General features: G+C 48.2%; 1 protein-coding gene across 1 annotated transcript in view; it reads right to left on the reverse strand.

Annotated features, from left to right (window-relative positions):
- DDR2 (discoidin domain receptor tyrosine kinase 2) overlaps window positions 1–18,334 on the reverse strand; it is a 160,737-nt gene that overhangs the window by 70,257 nt on the left and 72,146 nt on the right. The window lies entirely within an intron of this gene.

Raw genomic sequence — 18,334 nt, forward strand, 5'->3', positions numbered from 1 at the left:
CTGCATACTGTGCCTTTTATCAGGTTTCAATCAGGCACCTTTCTGTTTCACTGAATGGCTCCTTGTTCTTGTGGTATGAGACAGGGTGAAGGGAAAGACTTGGTTTACCATTTCTGCATTAGATATTATTTTATATACTTTTATCATACCACCCCTTCTACCTCTCTTCTCCAAGGGAAACACACTTTCATTTAAAACTCTCTTCACAGGAGAAGTTTTCCAGGCCCTGAATCATTTTCCTCATCCATCGCAGAGTCCCCTCTGATGCCGCTATACTGTTTTGGAGACGGAGTGCCCAGTACTGCACACAGTATCTAGAGGAAGCTGCACCACTGAGAAATATCAAAGCCTTAGAGTGTTTTCTGTATTATTATCCCTCCCATTCCTTACGCAGTCAAACTTTTGGTTTCCCCTTTTGAGAAGAGGGCTGTTGTGGTAATTGGGGCCTACACATTTACCCTCACCAGTAGAGCATGACTTACAGTTGCCAACCCTCCAGGATTGTCCTGGAGTCTCCAGGAATTAAAAATTAATCTTTAATTGAAGATTATGTCATACAATGAAACCTCCAGGAATAAGACCAATCAAAGCTGGCAACCCTAGATTGAGTGTAAGGTTATTGTGATAGCTTATGAACTAGAACAAGGGTCGGCAACCTTTCAGAAGTGGTGTGCCGAGTCTTCATTTATTCACTTTAATTTAAGGTTTTTTGTGCCAGTAATACATTTTAACATTTTTAGAAGGCCTCTTTCTATAAGTCTATAATATATAACTAAACTACTGTTGTATGTAAAGTAAATGAAGTTTTTAAAATGTTTAAGAAGCGTCATTTAAAATTAAATTAAAATGCAGAGCCCCCCGGACCGGTGGCCAGGACCCGGGCAGTGTGAGTGTCACTGAAAATCAGCTCGCATGACACGTGCCATAGGTTGCCTACCCCTGAACTAGAACAACAAATGTTGATAGAAAGGGCATGAAGGGGAGACAGCGTGACTGAGTCCAAACAGAAAGGCCTCCTAGCCCAGCTCAAGGACTGTGTTAAGATCATGCCTGGTAAACAAGAAAAATGTGGTGCTGGAAATTAACTAACCAAAGTTGGTGTGTTGAATATTAGGCCTAATTGGTGGCTGAAATAATGAGGGGATGAGCTGTTCCATCCACCACTGCCTTTGAGGTCCTTACAAAGAGACTTTGGGGAGACAAACTGGCTACTGGAATAAGTTTCACCATCATGGCTGTCACCCCCACCATCTCCTGGGCCCCAGACCTTTGTCATCCTAATCCAGACAGGTGACCTGACTGGACCGGGACAGAGAAAGGGACCCAGATGACATCACCACCCCTACCAGCTCCAGCTGAATCCCAACCACCAGCTGGGATGTGAGACTTTCGCTCCTCCCTGCTCCATTGTGCCCTTTTCCTTCCCTACCTTATTTCTTCTCTTTCCTATCTCTCTCCTTTTGCCTTCTGTCTAATAAGAGTCTGGCTTGGCCAGCCAAGACTGCCAGAAGCTGGGAGTGAGCGACAGGGGATGGATCACTTGATGATTACCTGTTCTGTTCATTCCCTCTGGGGCACCTGGCATTGGCCACTGTCAGAAGACAGGATACTGGGCTAGATGGACCTTTGGTCTGACCCAGTATGGCTGTTCTTATACTGTATTTTGCAATGCTGCTGTGAGCCTGTGACCAGAAAGAGGCAACAAAAGCATAGCCCTAAACAGCCCAACGCTGGTATAAGTTTGCCAAGTCTTGGAGTGGCTGATAAGTCCATATGCTGGGTCTGTGTTTTTCCAGCAGTGAGGCTGCAAGTGAAAGTCAGCACCAGAAGCTGCATTTTCTATCTTTGCTGCTCTTTTCTCTCCCCTTCTGTGTGTGTTTGTTTCATTTTGTTTTCTACAAAATGGATCCGACTTTAACAATAGTTTGAGCCCATTCCAACTAACTTCTTCCCTTTTCCCCAAAAAGAACAATCATCATAATTTTAACACCATCTAAAGAGACTGTCAAATAAGGGGATTTTTCCTTTAAAAACCCTTTACTGCTAATGGGAAAGGCAACAAGGGCTGTTGTTAAAATGAAAGCCTTTATTTAATACTTTCCGTTTCAAATTAATTATGTTTCCTTCTTTTCTGTTTCTTAATAACAGGTTTAAAGAGAGGTTTAATGGTGTTTGCACCATGGTACTAAGCAGGCTGAGGTCTCTGCACATCAAACCCCAAACCTTGTTTAAAACTGTTTAATGTTGGACAGGTAGTCCTGTTAACACCTTTGACTATTTGGCCTCGTATCTTTCCATCTAAATTTATGCTACAGGTCTTCATTGAGCGATCCACAATGAAACCCAGGTGAGACCAATACTGGATCCTGGGCCCCATTCTAGCAGCCATACTTGAAAAAGGATGTTGAAAAATTGGAGAGGGTTCAGAGACGCACCACAAGAATGATTTGAGATCTGGAAAACCCACCTCACAGTGAGAGGCTAAAGAAGCTCATTGAACAGGAGATTTAAAGCAACTTGAACACAGCCTAGAGTAGACATCCCTATACAGGGAGGAAATTTCTGAGAGCAGAGGGCTCTTCAATCTAGCAGACAAAGGCAGAACAAGATCCAGTGGCTGGAAGCAGAAGTCAGCAGAGTTCATTCTGGAAATATGGTGCAGATTTTTAACAGTAAGGGTAAATAACCACTGGAACAGATTCCCCAGTGGTGTGATGAATCCCCCTCACTCAAAGGGTAGGTAGGTTTTTTCAAAAGCATCTGAGTGATCACTTGCAATATCTTTGTAAAGACCAGATACCTTAAGATCAGCTCTAGCTCCACTATTTGGGCTGACTACAGGACTCCTGGGGAGGGTCGCTGGCCTGTGCTATGCAGGTCAGACTAGAGCAGTGGTTCCCAAACTTTAACAATCTGTGAACCCCTTTCACTAAAATGTCAAGTCTCGCAAACTTCCTCCTAGAAATGAATATTTCCAGGGTTTTTCTCCTTTGCCTGAGTATAAATTATAAAAGCAGTGATCTTGGAAATACAAAATTTGTTTTCATCACATGCTTATTACACATGATTTATTATTATTATTTATCATTACACTATTTTTATTACATTATGAAAATGGCAACACTCTTCCACGATCTCACTTTCATAGCTTGTATCACTTTGAATAAGCCTGTTATAAGACAAGGCTTCTATGTTTCATCAAGGAGTGTCAGATATGAAACAGCATGAAGGTATTTAAAAAGCCAACTCAAAGAATTCCTCCTACACAAGCATTCAGGTCTTGAGCAGTCCAGGCAAACAATTACAGTGACCAGACAGCAAATGTGAAAAATCGGGACAGAGGGTGGGGGGTAATAGGAGCCTATATAAGAAAAAGACCCAAAAATCAAGACTGTCCCTATAAAATCATGACATCTGGTCACTCTACAAACAATGCATGTTACAACAAAGCTTAAACTTGTTCTTCATAATAATTTAAAAAACATTACTAGCTGCCTATTTAAGTTTAAAAACAGCAAAAAATATCCACCTCCCTTTCCATTTCTTATAAGGAGTCTTGAAGTTTAAATCTCCTCAGTGTGATAGATATGCTTGCTTTGATCTGCTTAGCTCTTGGAAGTCGAGAGGCTCTGGGCTGCTGGCCCTGTGCTGCCCAGGGTCCCTGGGGACAGATCTGTCCACCATTAGGGAATTTTTTCCCCAAGAACCTCCTGTAACATTTCACGAACCCCCGTTTGGGAACCACTGAACTAGAGGATCACAGTGCTCCTTTATGGCATTAAAAGCTATACACTTCTAGACCCTTGATCCGAATCAAGCCCAGGCCCATGACAAAGGCCTCTCCCATCAGATAGCCATTCAGTTGCTAGTGTGAAATAAACAGAGGGGGCAGAGTCTAATTCCCATTCCTAATGGGACAGGCATCCACAAGCACACCATTGCAGCCAGTGCCTGTACCCGTCACTCCTTGAGTTATAGTGTGTGTGAGTGAGAAAGAGCACAGGCAACCTGGTGCTGTTCCTGTCATGGATACACAGGTGCACCTCTCGCTCCAGCACATTTTACTAGGGAGAAATTCACTTGGAAAAGGGAACTTGTTCCTTTTGCTTTAACAGACTCTGTGTTTCTTTCCCACCTGCCCTAAAGAAACACAGGCCAAGCAAACAGCCTCCCGCGTTCCCTCCCACCATAGCATTCAGTTCAAACCACCATAAACCTGCAGCAGGCTGCACCTTCAGGCTACCCACGAAGCAGCAGATTGGTTTCCTCTCACTTCCTTCCACAGGCTGATTCGCCGCCAGTCTGAGAGTGGAAAAGTACCCAGTGCCGGCAGCCATGGCTGTGGCTTGGCACTCACTATAGCCCATGTGCAGCAGCAGCTACAACACAGATTCCCAAGAGCTATTTGTCACGCCTAGCTGCCAAGCCAGCTCCTGAAAGAGAGGCTTGTTCCCTGCTGTTTACTGTCTCACCACTGGCTCCAGCCCACTAAGCTCCATCCATAAACTTCTTCCAAGTAAACACACACAGGCAGGCCAAAGCCAGAGGCAAGGATGCAGCAAATGGGCTAAAGTGGCCCACAGACTCCTACCATGCAGTGAGCAGCTAACCTCATCTGGGGCCTGCAGGACTACAAATTCCAGCATGCAGTGCTCCACAGGAGCCAAGGGACTCTTTACAATCCTGGGACCTCTCCAGAAGAGGGAAAACACTGAGAGGCCCAGAAGCAGCTGCACCAATTTTTTGCTGATTTTAACTCATGCATTCAAAGCAAAGTGTTGTGGGCTTTGCAGAGAAGAGCCATGTGATAGTATCTGGGTTATACGTGCCCTGCATTCCAGAAGGAGACAACCAGGTGTTCTTCTGCAGCCTTGCCAACCACAGGTATTCAAAAATCCTCCAAAAGTCATGAGATTTCAAAACATAAGAATGAATGCTGGGGTCTCTCTTTGCCTTCTGGACTTTGACCCTTTAGCTAATACTCAGATCTTGATTTCCACCTTTTCTCCACAGCCTAGGGTTACCAGGTGTCCAGTTTTCTGCTGTTTAAAAGTCCGGTCGGTGGTGCTGTGGGTCTAAGACAGGCTAGTCCGTACCTGTCCTGGCTACGTGCTGCACCCCGGAAGCAGCCAGTAGCAGGTCTGGCTTCTAGGCAGGGGGCCACAGGGCTCCGTGCGCTGTCCCCACTCTGAGCTCTGGTTCCGCACTCCCATTGGCTGGGAATCTCAGCCAATTGGAGCTGGGGGGGAGGTGCCAATGAGCGAGAGCAGAACACGGAGCCTCATGCCCCACCCACCTAGGAGCCAGACCTGCTGGCCACTTCCAGGGCCAGCACAGTCAAGGAGCCTGCCTGAGCCCTGCTATGCCACTGACCGAGAGCCACCTGAGGTAAGCAAGAGCCCCAATCCTGAGCCCCAACCCCCTGCCCTGGCCCTGAGCCCCCCCAAACCCAGAGCTCCCTCCTGCATTCAAAACCCCTCATCCCCGGCCCCACCCCAGAGCCTGTATTCCCAGCTGGAGTCCTCACCCCCTCCTGCACCCCAACCCTCTGCCCCAGCCCAGTGAAAGTGAGTGAGGGTGGGGGAGAGCAAGCCACCAAGGGAGGGGGAATGTCATGGGTGGGGGCAGGGCCTCAGGGAAAGGGCAGGGCAGGGGGTGGGGCCTCAATGAAGGGGCGGGGCTAGGGTGTTTAGTTTTGTGTGATTAGAAAGTTGGCAACCCTACCACAGCCACAAGGGATAGAAACTTAATTTTGCTAATGAAAACTGAGATTCTCACTGAATGCCCTGAGTCCAGGAGCTGGGGTCTTAAAGGAAAAACACCAAATATAGCAAGACTTGTGATAAAGGGTCTGACTTGGCAACACCGTGTATGTGTCCTGTGTCCAACAGGGGGTCCCTGATAGTGTCCTATGCGGGGATGAAGGTTTAGAAGAGGGTTATTTGGCAAACTAAGCCTGTTCTGCATGGCACCGGTAACAGAGGGCACCTCTGTGCAGCAAGGACCTGCACCCAGAGGCATGCTCCATCAGGGATTCTTAGACAGCCTGGTACTGGGGACGATGCCTTCAAAGAAAGACCATTCTGTGAGCACCTCATAAGAACGTCTGTACCGGGTCAGACCAAAGGTCCATCTAGCCCAGTATCCTGTTTAACGACAGTGGCCAATGCCAGGTGCCCCAGGGGGAGTGAACCTAACAGGCAATGATCAAGTGATCTCTCTGCTGCCATCCATCTCCACCCTCTGACAAACAGAGGCTAGGGACACCATTCCTTACCCATCCTGGCTAATAGCCATTAATGGACTTAACCACCATGAATTTATCCAGTTCTCCTTTAAACCTCTGCTCCCCATCTAGCCTCACAGCCTCCTTGGGCAGCAATAGTCTTTGTTCAGTATTAAGACAAGACAAACCAGTGTGAGTGTGGTATATGGGGGTGCTCAAAGGTCACCCCGCTTGGGATCTGAGTTCTTGATCTCTCCTTCCTGGGGCACAACTTTATCTTATTGATCCTCTCTCCCTTCCTTGCCCGGCCTGCTCCTGGCTCCAGGCAGCTCCCTCTGAACAGCAGTTCTGCTCTTTGGGGTGCTTGCTCCTTCTCCTGGTTTTGTGGCATCTGATGCAAAGCAGCCACACAGGGCACAGGAGCAGGTTTGGCTTTAGTTTAGCTGGTGAAAAACACCCATGGGAACCCTGCCAGGCTACTGGGCTGGGCTACACGCAGCAGGAGGCGGGACTGCCTACTGGCTTACAGCCCCAGCAGTGAGCAGGTGTCAGCTGCAGCTTGTGGAGTTGGGCTGGAGACCCACTGATGTGGGGAAGGTGGGGGCCTTGGAAAGGCAGAGACAGGCAGACAATGAAGCTGGCCTCCGGGGGCTGGATATCAGTCTGTTATAGGCACTGTTAATCTATAAGGTGCCACAGGATTCTTTGCTGTGTTTTTTTTTAATCTGAGCACAAGGTTGGTTTGTGCTCATCTTGTTTATTCTCAAGCCTTCCCAGGAAAGGGGGTGTGGGGCTTGGGGGAACATGAGGGGAAAGTAGGAACTCCAAGTGGTCCTTTCCCTGAGTTTTGTCTAATCACTTGGTGGTGGCAGCATTACCTAACCCAAGGAAGAAGGGAGAATTTGTGTCTTGGGGAGTTTTTAACCTAAGCTGTTAGAAATAAGCATAGGGGATCTTTCATGTGGGTCCCCACATCTGTACCCTAGAGTTCAGAATGGGGAGGGAACCCTGACATAGTGGCAGAGCGGTGGCATCATTTTGAACCAGAGATCATTTTGAATCAGAAACACAAACCTCAGGAATTTTTTTCTTCTTTTAGCTGCTTGGGGAAAGCAGGAGCTGAGAACAGCTGGAGGATTTTTTCTTTTGCTCACTCTTTGCCCAGAGGCAAAGGTGTTAGGTTTTTTTTTTTTAACAAAGGTGTTAGCTACAGCCAGGAAATTCACAAGCTGTTTTTTTTTTCTTTTCTTTTCTTTCTTACTCTCAGGATTAGCTAGGATGACAAAAAGTTAAAAGAAGCACCTTTATAAAATTAGAATGGAAGATAATCTCACAGGGCAGTCAGCTTCAAAACACAGAGGATTTCCCTCTGGGCATAACTTTAAAGTTACAAAAAGAAAACCAGGAATACCTTCCCTCTCAGCACAAAGAAAATCACAAGCCAAAACAAAAGTAAGCTAATACATTCCCTTGCTAGTACTTACTAATCCTAATGGAGTTGGATTGCTTGCTTTCTTGATCTGTCTCCGGCAAGCACACAGAACAGACAGACAAAGAACAGACAAAACAAAGCCTCTTCCCCCCCTCCTCCGCATTTAAAAGTATCTTGTCCCCTTATTGGTCCTTTTGGTCAGGTGCCAGCTAGGTTACCTGAGCTTCTTAACCATTAACAGGTAAAAGGATTTTGTGCCTCTGGCCAGGAGGGATTTTATAGTACTGTATACAGGAAGGTTGTTACCCTTCCCTTTATATTTATGACAGGCACATAGGAAGGCTTTATAGCATTCTGTCTTGGGGGCATTATCTTACAGCCCATCACTGCTGTATCTGAATGAGTCTGCCGTGTCAAATCAATAGCAAGAGCGGAGTCCCTAGTAGGCCTCCATGGCATCTTGGTCTCTGCTCCCTGTTCAGCCAGGCCCTCTCCAGCCATGCCCAGGAACACCTAGTCGAAAAGGGATCCTGATGGCTCTGGTCAGCACTGTCGACCAGGCCATTAAAAGTCCAGTTGGTGGTGCAGCGGGGGCTTGGGACTAAGGCAGGCTCCCTGCCCACCCTAGGTCCGTGTGGTTCCTGGAAATGGCCACCAGGTACCTGCAGCCCCTAGATGCATGGACGACCAGGAAGGCTCCGCACACTGCCCCCACCCCAAGGGCCAGCTCTGCAGCTCCCATTGGCCAGGAACCATGACCAATGGGGGCGGCCCCTGCGAGCACAAAGGCAGTGCGCTGAGCCTACCTGTAAAAGCAACAAAGAATCCTGTGGCACCTTATAGACTAACAGACGTTTTGCAGCATGAGCTTTCGTGGGTGAATGCCCACTTCTTCGGATGCAAGTGGTGGAAATTTCCAGGGGCAGGTTTATATAGGCAAGCAAGAAGCAAGCTAGAGATAACAAGGTTAGTTCAATCAGGGAGGATGAGGCCCTGTTCTAGCAGTTGAGGTGTGAAAACCAAGGGAGGAGAAACTGGTTCTGTAATTGGCAAGCCATTCACAGTCTTTGTTTAATCCTGAGCTGAATCAGGGAGGATGAGGCCCTGTTCTAGCAGTTGAGGTGTGAAAACCAAGGGAGGAGAAACTGGTTCTGTAATTGGCAAGCCATTCAGCTCAGGATTAATCAAAGACTGTGAATGGCTTGCCAATTACAGAACCAGTTTCTCCTCCCTTGGTTTTCACACCTCAACTGCTAGAACAGGGCCTCATCCTCCCTGATTGAACTAACCTTGTTATCTCTAGCTTGCTTCTTGCTTGCCTATATAAACCTGCCCCTGGAAATTTCCACCACTTGCATCCGAAGAAGTGGGTATTCACCCACGAAAGCTCATGCTGCAAAACGTCTGTTAGTCTATAAGGTGCCACAGGATTCTTTGTTGCTTTTACAGATCCAGACTAACACGGCTACCCCTCTGATACTTGAGCCTACCTGGCTGCTCATGTGCCGCGGGGCTGCAGGGACCTGGCAGCTGCTTCCCGGGGGCTGCAGTAAGCGCCGCTGGGACCCCAAAACCCCTCCTGCACCCCAACCCCCTGCCTCAGCCCAGAGTTCCCTCCCACACCCAAACTCCCCCCCCCAGAGCCCACGCTCTCCACAACACCCCAACCCTCTACCCCAGGCCCCTTCCTTCACCCCAAACCCCTCATCCCCAGCCTCACCCCAGAGTCCACATCCCTGGCCGTAGCCTGCATCCCCTCCCACACTCCAAACCCCTCAGCCCCATCCCAGAGCCTCCTCCTGCACCCCAAACCTCTCATCCCCAGCCCTACCCCAGAGTCTACACCCCCAGCCAGAGCCCTCACACACCACCGCACCCCAACCCCCTGCCCCAGCCCGGAGCCCTCTCCCACACCCTTAATTCCTCATTTCTGGCCCCACCCAAGGCCTGCACCTCCAGCCAGAGCCCATACCCCCTCTTGCACTCTGAACCCCTTAGCTCCAGCCTGGAGCGCTCTCCTGCACCCTGAACCTCGCATTTCTGGCCCCACCTGGAACATGCATCCCCAGCCCAGAACCCATACTCACCCCCCCACACACACACCCCAACCTCGTGCCCCAGCCCAGTGAAAGTGAGTGAGGGTGAGGGAGAACGAGTGATGGAGGGAGGGGAGATGGAGCAAGTGAGGGCGGGGCCTCAAAGAAGGGGCAGGGCAAGGGTGTTCAGTTTTGTGCAAGTAGAAAGTTGGCAACCCTAGCTATAGCGCTGGACACGGCCATTGTCTTAGTCCAGAATATCTCCACTAAGCAGGCCAGGGGGCAGGCAGCTGCAGTCTCCTGAGCAGGAGGTCACTGTGCTCCCACTAGATAGCCATGAGGCTGCTCTCTGGAATCAGCTCAGCTCCCTTCTTTCCTGCCTTTCCCCACTCCCCATGGCTCTGAGTAAAGAGCAGGGGTCCCTGCCAGGTAGGGAGAGGGCTGGGCCCACTGCAGAGGAGGGACTGAGTCATGGCACCCTGCTTAGGGGCAGAAGCTCCAACTTCTCTTCCTTACCCCAACTGCCATGAAGGACGTTCAGCTAGGGAGAAGAAAAAGGGGGGAACATGGCCTTGGGGAGGAGCAGGGGGATGGATCCTGTGATGGGTTCGGTCACAGAGATGCCCTGGGGACTGTCACCTGAAGTGTTGGAATTACCTCTGAGCCCATTTTCCACTGCCAGCTTGGGACTCCAGAACCCTGCCTTGTTGAGCCAGATACATTAGCCTGCTGCAACACAGACTCAGGTCTGGTCCATGCCCCCAAAGCTGCAGACTTTAACCAAAAACTGCTCAGCAAGTCGCCTATCTCCAGCACCCAGACACCCAGTTCCCAATGGGATTCAAACCCCAAATAAAGCTGTTTTACTCTGTATAAAGCTTATAGAGGGTAAACTCATAAATTGTCCACCCTCTATAACACTGATAGAGAGATATGCACAGCTGTTTGCTCCCCCAGGTATTAATCACTTACTCTGGGTTAATTAATAAACAATGTGATTTTATTGCTGTGACTTTAGGAATTATGAAAGAATACAGGCCTTTGTGACAAACTTCCCTCAGACCTGAGGGACAGAATTTGGGAAGAGTCTCAGAAGATGATCTTGTGGCTAAGGTGAGCCTACAAGCAGCTCTGGATGCAGCAGACACTGCTACCAGATCAGTAACAGTGATCATGATGTGGTGTTACTCCAACTTTCAGGAGGCATCCCCTGTGAGGTGTAAGCAACAGGAGGTATCCCGTTTGAAGGCAGTACCTATAGTTAATGGTGGGTGATGACCACAAACAATACTACATTCCACCCTTTGGACTCCAGGCTTCATTGAAGGTATTTACCAAGGTGCTTTCAATAGTAGTAGCACCATACCTAAGAAAGACGGAACATTTTCATATACCCATATCTTGACAGCTGTCTGAGATGAAGAAGATCTCCCTCAATGGGGCTCGTAATCCATCCACCTGATGCCCTGTCTGTTCCACAACTTAGGTAGTACTGAGAGTCAACATGCAGAAATCCAGCTTGACTCCTCTCTAAAATATAAAGTTATTTGGGGCAAATCTGGACTCCACCAAATCAGTGGCTTATCTTCTCCAGGGCAGATTCAAGAACCTGTCATCCCTTATCCTACAGCTAGAATCAAACCCACATAAATAAGAATGTGCCTTGCCATGCTGGGACACGTGGCCTCCTGTATCTTTTATGATGCCATGTGCCAGACTTCACCTCCACTGCATTCAGGGCTGGTTCAGGCTAGCGTATGCTCTTCCAGGCATCACTTGGATATGCCCCTCTATGTGTTACCCCACTCCACCCCCAAGTATTGTAGTACAGTCTGTCCTGGAAGAACCCTGTGAATGCCTGTATTGGGATCTCCTCCCAGCCTCCCCTCCGATCCAGGTTTATAGCTGTAGACACTTTGCTTAGGGCATGGGGAGCACACATGAGAAACCTTTCCAAGAGATTGATATAGTTTCTTGCCTCGCTGGGTCCAGAGAGAGGCAAGAATGTATATCAATCTCTTGGAGTGCTGAGCTAGATGCATGGCTTGCAAGTCCTTTCTTCAGTACATCACATGGTGATTAGTCCAGGTCATAGAGGACAATATGACCACCATGTTCTACATCAGGGGTTCTCAAACTGGGGGTCGGGACCCCTCAGGGGGTCGCAAGGTTATTACAGGGGGGGTCGTGAGCTGTCAGCCTCCACCCTAAACTCTGCTTTGCCTCCAGTATTTATAATGGTGTTAAATATATAAAAAGTATTTTTAATTTATAGGGGGTGGGGTGGTCGCACTCAGAGGCTTGCTGTGTGAAAGGGGTCACCAGTACAGAAGTTTGAGAACCACTGTTCTACATCAACAGGCAGGGTGGGGTAAGATCCTACCAACTCTGCCAGGAAGCCATCAGACTATGGAACTAGTGAATCACACTTGTGTTTCTCTTTCAGTCATACATCTACCTGATCTACAGAATACTTTAGTGGGCAATCTCAGCAGATACTGCTTTACCAACAAGGCCCTTAGTTTTGGGTTTTTTTTACCATTTTTAACCAGGTTTTATAAAAGCTACTATTGGATATTTACCAATATTTCACCTGAATTTTAGACCACTTGTGTACATGAAAATACCAATTATGTGAGAAATCAGTATATTACATTGTTCGTTGCTAATAAATTAATCTAAATGTAAATCCAAGACCATCTATTAAAGTAAGGCACTGTAGTAGAAGACAAACTCATGTGTATGTATGTGTATGTCAGTGCTCAAGTCCTAAAAAGAGAAGTACAGAACTCCCTAGACCCTGCTCCGGAAGGCGAGATGGCAAGTTGGTAATCAGGTAACCTAGCGGCTATCTCTCTTTCTGGAGCGCGCCCGAAAGAGGTGGACCTTACCTTTGTTTCCCAGTCTCTGATATCACAAAACAAGGGGGGAATCCTACATGTGGATCGGAGATATCGTGATATCAGGGTATGGAGGTTGGATGGTTGTTGACCGTAAAATATGCCTGCTTCTCTTCAGTCAGGAATATCCCCATGTGACTCTTTCTCAGGCGCCCAGGATTATGGGTCCCTTGTCTCCAGTGTGAGGGAGTTCATCCTGTGATAGCTTTTTGTCAGCTCTTGTACACCGCCAGCCTTTCAACTACTCAAACATTCTCCTCAGGACTCCACCAGTCCTATTTTGCTTCGCAGGTTAACATTAGGTGCACCTCAGTCCCCAAACCCCCTTTGAATAGTGTTCCCAGTAGCATCCAGACCGTGTCCCTGCACACTCTCAGTGATTACCAGGTAAGCTGTTCCCCAAGAGACAGTGTGTACACAGCTGGAAGATTACAGCTCAGGATCAGGTCCTTTATAATAATACAGCACTGTAAACTATTTATGGGGTCACCAAATGAACTAGGGGTCACCAAATGAAATTAATAGGCAGCCGGTTTAAAACAAATAAAAGGAAGTATTTTTTCATACAACACAACCTGTGGAACTCCTTGTCAGGATGTTGTGAAGGTCAACAACATCCTGGGTCCTATAACAGGGCTCAAAAAAGAACTAGATAAGTTCAGTGGCTAGGGGATAATCGGGATGGGCGGGGGGTGGTGGTGTCCCTAGCCTCTGTTTGCCAGAAACTTGATGATTACCTGTTCTGTTAATTCCCTCTGGGGCACCTAACATTGGCCACTGTTGGAATACAGGATACTGGGCGAGATGGACCTTTGGTCTGACCCAGTATGGCTGCTCTTATGTTCTATTAAGTATAAAAAGTAGGATTTAAGTGGTTTCAAGTAATAACAGACAGAACAAAGTAAGTTACCAAGCAAAATAAAACAAAACGTGCAAGTCTAAGCCTAATACATTTAAGAAACTGAATACAGGTAAATCTCACCCTCAGAGATGTTCTAGTAAGCTTCTTTCACAGACTAGACTCCTTCTTAGTCTGGACCCAATCCTTTTCCCGGTACAGTTCTTGTTAGTTCCAGTTCAGGTGGTAACTAGCGGATTTCCCCCTTTGTTCTGTTCCACCCCCTTTTATAGCTTTGGCACAAGGCGGGAATCTTTTGTTTCTCTGGGTCCACACCCCTCCTTCTAAATGGAAAAGCACCAGGTTTAAGATGGATTCCAGTACCAGGTGACATGGTCACATGTCCTGTGAGACCCCAAGCCTCCATTCTTTCCAGCCTGACTCCCATGAACACAGGAAGGCTTACAAGTAAACAGAGCCATTTACAACCAATTGTCCTAGTTAATGGGAGCCATCAAGATTCTAGGCCACCACTAATGGCCCGCACTTTGCATAATTACAATAGGACCTCAGAGTAATACTTCATATTTCTAGTTTTAGATACAGGAATGATACATTCATACAAATAGGATGAACACACTCAGTAGATTAAAAGCTCTGTAATGATACCTTACAAGAGACCTTTAGCATGAAGCATATTCCAGTTGCATCATAGTCACACTTATAAACATATTTCCATAAAACATATGGACTGCAACATCACAGACACCATGTTTGTGAGGGGACTTTGGAGTGGGGAGCTGGATATAGGGGCGGGAGAAGCAGAGGACGTGGGACGGCCTTTCTCTCCTGTGCTGACACTTAAGATAAACCTTAAAATCTTTCTTGGCCTGTCTGGGAGCCAAACTCCCATGATACTTTGCAGTTAAGTTAAAGATGTCTTCCAAAGACTGGAGTTGTACTGTGCAGTGACCCTTAGCCTATGTTAAAAGCTGTTTTACAATGTACCAACTGTAAAATGTCTAGTGGATGAAATGACCCCAAAGGCTACAAAGATTGACTAACCATCAGGGGTGGGGCAGTTGGAAAGTTGCAGTGGAAACAGCCTAAAATGAGGAGACGTGTGCCCCCAAAAGAGGGGATAAATGAGGATCAGAATGATACAAAATAAAGGTAACAAGGGTAAAATTGCCCCTAAATCATAGGGGATGTAAGACTGGATCCTGCTGTCAGAAACCACAGGACCGGTCTTCCACAGCTGCTGGGAATCGTATGCCTCTCTGTCTGTGTGTTGTCTTTAGTAACTGTTTGATTAATAGATCCAATCACAGCTGACTTATCCACAGTCCATGATGATTAAACTGGAGAGAACCTCTCACTGAACATGTGGCTAGCAATTATTGGCTATTGAGTGACACATTATTAATAATCAACACCTGCAGGGCTGAGGCAGGGGCAGCCATTGGCCCATGATCACTGCATCTGTCTGCGGATAGGGACAGGCTGACCCGTGAAGTTCTGCGCAGGTGCTGGGGAAATGACTGAACACAACTCCCCAGAGAAGAGAGCCTATCCTATAAACTGCTGCAGAAAAAACACTGTACCCAATTATTTGAGAAAAAATCTGTGATCGTGTAGCTGAGACTGAACCCTCATGGGACTGTGGTTAACAGACTGGAGTGGCCATCAGGTGATCCAGCTGCCATGACCAGCACCAGAACAGATGCACTGTGGAACCTGGAGCAAGCCTTGTTTTGGTCTCTGTGCCTCAGTTCCCCACCTGTAAAATGAAGATGCTGCTTTTCTATGTCACACGGAGATTGTAAGGCTAAATTCATTGAGACGTTGCAGTGCTGGGCACCATGGAAGGACTGATGGAGTGTTCAAAGTGTGCTGATCAGAACTGGTTGGAAAACAGGAAGCCATTCACAAATGCTTTGGAAAAGATCTGTTTTCACTTTGGATAGAAATGTCATTTTTGTCCAGATTTCCTGCCCAGCACTAGTGGCAAACGCAGCTCCCCGGTGTCCTGTCTTCACCCTCAGCAACCAGTGAGACGTCAAACTGGCAAACGATGCCTACAGGCACCACAGCACAAACTGCTCTCGCTCCCACCCGAGCCACCAGCTTACAGTGTTGTGTTCAGGGCTTTTTTACCTCCCACCTTCTGCCCACGGTTTTCTCGGCAACTTGAGTCAAAGGGGCGCAGCTAACCTGCTTGCCTCTTATTTCATCTTCCCCTCTGACCTACTGCTGCTCATAGGCGGGTCAGGGTAGCTCGCTAACTGAACAGCTGAAGGCATTGCCTCCCCTCCCCTGGGATGGGATGCTCTTCCCCGACAGCTCTGCCAGCCACAAGACTGGAAGCCGCGCTCACCTAGACTGAGCCAATCCATGCCCAGTGAGCCACATCTCCCACTAACATTGGGCTCCAGACTGGCCAACATCTAATGCAAGTCAGCACCAGCCCATTGAGCAAAGGTGCAATGCAGACCAAGTCGCCCAGGTCTGCAGCCACATGATCTCTAAAGTCCATAATTCACTTATATTTTGCTGTATTTGAAAATTAGAATCCGATGCCCTTTGCCCCTATACTGCGTTGTCCCAGCAACGGCCCATGGGTCAGCTGAGTTCCAGCCTACACCAGCAGGGAAGACACATGGACTGGCTCTCCTCTCACATTGGTTTTGCACCAGTGAATCCCCATAAGCTTCAATGGAAATGGAAGTCATGGACTGTGATTCAGTCTGACCCAGGGCTGTTTCACCTTGATACACTGTATTTCTATACTGTAAGGCACTGCAGTCCAAATGATCCCAACACAAACACTGCAGAATTTGTTACTCACCATTGAAATACAGCCACCGCTGAGGTGGGAGGGAGAAGCTGGTTTATACCGCACAACAATGCCACATGACTGACCACTTTTGAAAGGAAGTGAAAATTCATCAATTCCAAGGCCAGAAGGGGCTAGTGTGATCATCCAGTTTGATCTCCCATACAGCACGGGCCAGAGAAATTTCTCAAAACAATTTTTAGAGCAGAGCTTTAGAAACACCCATCTTGATTTAAAACATCTTGATTTACACATTTTCAGTGACAGAGAATCCACCACGATGCTTGGTAAGTTGTTCCAATGGTTAGTTACTCTCACTGGTAAAGATTTTCACCTTATTTCCAGTCTGAATTTGTCTAGCTTCAGCTTCCAGCCATAGGCTCATGTTTTACCTTTCTCTACTAGACTGACAGCCCAGGATTAAACATTTGTTATCTATAGAGCAGCGGTCCCCAAACTTTTGAGGGTTGCACCCCACCTTATCCCTGTCCAGGCCCTGCGCCCCAACCTGCTGGGGCCAAGAGCAGGGCCCCAGCTCCAGAGAGGTGGGAAGGGGATGTGGACTGGGGTAAGGGACAGAGGCTGGGGCCACAGCTGGGGATAGGTCTGTGGCCAGAAACGGGCTGCAGCCAGGGGCTGAGGCTGGGGGCAGGGGTGGGAGCAGAGCCGCAGCTGGGCTGCCATGTGGGCCAGCAGCCAGGCCCGCAGCCTGGGGTAGTTCTGGGCCCGGCCTCACACCCAGCCTCAGCCCCAGGCTAGGAACAGAGCTGAGGCTGGAAGCAGGGATTGGAACGCAGCTGCGGGGACAAGAGCAAAGCTGGGAGTGGGGAGGGGCTGGGTGGCCCTCCCTGCCCCCCGTGGGGGCTGGCCCAGCCCTGCTGTGCACCGCTGGACATTCGTCCATGCCTCCCTAGGGAGTGCACACACAGTTTGGGGACTTTAGCTATAGAGGCAGAGGAAATTTTGCAAGGCATAATCTAATTATTGTGTCCTGGCCTAAATGTCCAGGCTGATCTCTTTAACACTTTTGATGGCCACAGGGGACTACAGATCATCAGTGTCATGTCTTGTCCAAAAGACAGCAGCACACCTGGCCCCTAGCACTGTGTCCAGTACAGAGCAGCATCTACCGAATCATTAGAACCATTTCCAGTAGCCCCTGAGTTCTCCTTGGAGGTTTTCCATCCAAATACTGACCAAACCTGAACCTGTTTAACTTGTGATCACAGAGCGGATCACAGCTGCAAGGGCTGCAACCTCAGATCACACTGAAAGCCTGTAGGAAGCCCTTGTAGGGCTGTTCCTTTGGGATCCGCTCAGCTACTTTGGCTCCAGTCCAGTACAATGACTGTCCAGGCCAGACAAGGCTAACCCCATGTTTGGTAGAACTCTTCCAATGAAACAGGATTGACTCCTTTGGAATAAGTATGTTGTTGTGCATAATCCTTCCTGATGGGTCTGGGCCTTGAACTGATTTGGTCACAGTGGAAACCAACTGTAACCCCCTGATATGTACCAGTTCCTCTACCACAGCCAAAGGAGCTAGAGATTCTGCTTACATGAATGCACCAAAGGGCTGAGCATGTGGAGAAATCTCTTTTAGATGTTCTTTTCTTGCCTGTACCAATTTTTTTAAAAAACTTCAAAAGCCCCTGGCTCTGCATAGGGCCAGGCATCTGTCAGAGATTTTATAAAGCAAGTCTTTGTTTGCTACAGCTAGGGATGGCCAAAAAAAGCACCTAGGACCAGGAGAAAAAATAATACCCAGTACAGTTTTCCTTGCTCTCATCAAACTCAAAATAAAACTGGACCAATTGGGAACAAAACATAGAAAGGCCTCCACTCAAAGCCCAGGCTCCACATGTGACCACAGATAGTCACAGGTCAAACATGCTCAGTGAGCTCAACCTCCTCCCCATGTGTGCATAGATCAAACACCCCACAGGAACAAGTGTCCCTATTTGGGAGAGCCAGGACTCTGCATTGGCAGAGCTGTGGGAGGGCCCAGAGGATGGCTTACAGTGGGTGCTGCAGTTCAGGGTGGATGTGCTTTGGCACTAGAGTAG

Source organism: Mauremys reevesii, linkage group 8 (assembly GCF_016161935.1).
Source record: "Mauremys reevesii isolate NIE-2019 linkage group 8, ASM1616193v1, whole genome shotgun sequence".
Taxonomy (NCBI): Eukaryota; Metazoa; Chordata; order Testudines; family Geoemydidae; genus Mauremys; species Mauremys reevesii.